The 3,314-nt window shown below is 37.2% G+C and overlaps 1 long non-coding RNA gene across 1 annotated transcript; it reads right to left on the minus strand.

The window, feature by feature from the left end:
• Positions 1 to 1,453: 1,453 nt before the first annotated feature.
• LOC128285329 (uncharacterized) lies at positions 1,454 to 2,835 on the minus strand. The gene is made up of 3 exons (XR_008275832.1): positions 2,779 to 2,835; positions 2,632 to 2,703; positions 1,454 to 1,508 (listed from the first exon to the last, which is right to left on the minus strand). It is a non-coding gene; the product is annotated as an uncharacterized LOC128285329 (long non-coding RNA).
• Between the last annotated feature and the right edge of the window lie 479 nt (positions 2,836 to 3,314).

Raw genomic sequence — 3,314 nt, forward strand, 5'->3', positions numbered from 1 at the left:
CACAACGGCAAATACAAACAAAAAATGGCAGAACAGCATATAGAAGGGAACAAAAATTGTATTTGGAATTTATTTTCCTTTTTTCTTTTTTCTCTTCGGCTATAAAAGCGAAGCTGCGAATCAGTTGTAAAAGGAGGGATACACATATTGAATGCAAAGAGCAGAGGTGATTTCATACTTTTCTTTTTCCGATTTTTTATTTTGTTTTCTTTTTAGTTTACTCATTGTTATTACATACAACTAAAAACCAATGAAAGCCATAAATATTTCTGCTATGCGGATATAATGGTGAGAGATCAAGTAGCAGTACTTACTTTACAAATCTGTTTCCATTTTTTTTATTTTAAAAAAAATAACATGAGATTCGAGTATTTCATTCAAACAAAGAAGGAGAGGAGAAAGATACTTACTAAACCCTTTTAAAACTTGTTCAAGTGTCTTCAACGGGGAAAGCGGGTGCTTTTTGCATGCAGATGGTCACCAAAATAATGGTGATTTGGCTGCTAAAAAGAAACCTAAGAAACTTAGTTACCAGGCTGTGTTTTTCGGCTACAAGTGGGGCTGTGTTTTAGGGAAGAAGCAGGAAAAAAAATGGTATTAAATGACCTAATTTTGAAATGGTGCCGTGTCATAAAGGGAGGGGTCCGCGTGTCCACTCGATTGGAGACCCGACTCCACCTTTGTGCGCCTAAATTGGGTTATTTAGGTAGCAGGCCCCTCCCCTTTCGCGCCATATTTAAATCAGCCCATGTTCTTGTCTTGTTTGTTTTTTAATTTGGCCCTATAACTTACATCTGTTTGCAATCTAACCCGCCCCTAAACGCAACGTTTTGGGATCTGGTATATTACCAGCTTTAGTCCCTAGGTGTTTTTGCTCGTTGGATGTTGGTCCTCTTATCATTACTATTTTATTTTTTAATTACCCCATATATTTTATGTAACACCCCAAACCCGGCCCAGACGTTATGGCCGAATCTGATGTGCCACATTGAAGTTAAAAACCCATGTTTCATTTTAGTGCTTTAAAAACTGACTTTTGTTAAGCTAACAAAGTGAATGGGAGCTAGGCACCAGATAGGAATCCGTAACAGAGGAGGTGAGCCATGAAGGCTGCTTAAATACCAAGCTCTTCTAATGGATCCAATCCTAGACATGCCCACAACCATTGCCACACTTGGTTAAATCGAGTTGTAATTTATTTAAGTAGAAATCTTTGATAAATCGGATAATCGTGGCGTGGTGTTATTTTGAAAACAATTATCATTTTGAAAACACGTCCTAAGTCTAGCCCATTTATTAACAAATAGATTAAAGTTATTAAAAATAAAATAATCCCAGAAAAATAATTAAAATGGCCTTATTACAACCCAAAACCAAACAATAATATTAATAAGATAAAACTTATAAAGAAATAAATCGGATACTTATTGCAATTAAAAGAAAAAAATGATGAGTGTGGCCATCTCCGAGTCTCTCGCAGCTCCAAACCATCTAAGCTTAGGGATTACCTGCACAGTTAGAAACGAGGTGAGTTTACGAAAACTTAGCATGTAATCCCAATAACAAACAAACAGTGAAAACACAATGTCAGTACAATCTGGGCCAAAGCCCTATTTAGTCTTGGCATATACTGGGCCGAAGCCTTTTTTTTAACGGTTACTGGGCCGAAGGCTTTTCATAAATCATATCACTGAGCTAAAGCCTTTTTCATAAATCATATCATTGGGCTGAAGCCTTTACTGTAAACGGTATGGCCCTTAGGCCCATTTCAATATCACATGTAATGTCAATGGATGTATGCAAGCCCATTTCAATATCACATGAAATACCAATGAATGTATGCAAGCCCATTTGGGAGACTACTCAACCCACCATCCGCTACTCTCCACCGTACCAACCAACACACCATGTGGGAATAACTCAACCTACCCAACCAACACACCACCGGCAAAGATAGTTGCTTTATCATATATCTGGAGGCCTAGCCTCTTTAATAACTGAGGCAAAGCCCTTTTGATGGCCAGGGCAAAGCCCTTTTCAATAAAGCGGGGCATAAGCCCTTTTCGATGGCCGGGTATAAGCCCTTTTCAATAAACTGGGGCATAAGCCCTTTTGCACTTCCTCCATCCATTATAAAAACCCAACCCAATGCAACATGTCATGTATGCAGAATGTCATGCCCATATTTGAATTAAACAATCACAGTCAAGTCATTCATATCACCAACATATATTCACAATCAAATCCGTCAACCACACAGTCTAAGTCAGTCACTTGCCCACAAGGGCAAAACAATCATTTTTCACATTATAAAGGTATTTTCGTAATTTTACCAAATATCAGGGTTTTCCATGTTCATTACAATTATCAATATTTCCGAGTGTTTAAACAATGATCTTTAACCCACTTTATCAAATTCGGGCTTTTGGGCCCAAAACCCCTAATGGGCCCTACGAATGTTGATTTAGCCTACTTAACCCAAATTTTACAACAATACTAACTGTGTTAACGTGCAACTTTTCCAAATTCCATTTTCTATCAATTCTACCCAAATGGGTCCGAAAGCCCATTGGGCCCAATTTTAGCCCATTGAAGCCCAACTTACCATCGTGCACAAAATTGAGTTCTTACCTGTTCCATCGATCCAAACACCAATCTTATCGTATTTATCGCATCTATACCCAAAAGCAACATTACAAGTTCCTGAAATACCTGTATTTTAGCATTTCGGCTTCTTAGCAAATATTAATCTAAGCTATTACGAGGGTTAGTACACACCTGTTACGAGTTGAAGTTGAAACGTTTCCAAAATCAATCGCCTACGATAACCACCACCTGCCACTCAACTTAACTAATCCAATATCAATATATGTAAATCCTAAGCACATCAGTCATACGGAATATAAGGGCATATTCGTCATTTTACCATATAGGGGTATTACGGTCACTTTACCCTTCAGGGGCTTTACGGTCACTTTACCCTACAGGGGCTTTACGGTCTTTTTACCTAATAGGGGTATTTTAGTTATTTCATTCTACAAGGGTGTTTTAATCTACAAACCAAGGGTATTTCAATAATTTTGTAAACCAATGGTATTTCCATAATTTTTAGAAAGTCAAGGGTATTTCTGTAACTTTGTAAATCAGGGGTATTTTGGTAATTTTACAAATTGAGGGTATTTCGGTAATTTCACAAACCAGTGGTATTTTGGTAATTTTACAAACTAGGGATATTTTGGGAATTTTACAAATTGAAGGTATTTCGGTAATTTTACAAACCAAGGATATTTTAGCAATTTTACAGATTAGGGTAT

The sequence above is a fragment of the Gossypium arboreum genome, chromosome 12, assembly GCF_025698485.1.
Source record: "Gossypium arboreum isolate Shixiya-1 chromosome 12, ASM2569848v2, whole genome shotgun sequence".
NCBI lineage: Eukaryota > Viridiplantae > Streptophyta > Magnoliopsida > Malvales > Malvaceae > Gossypium > Gossypium arboreum.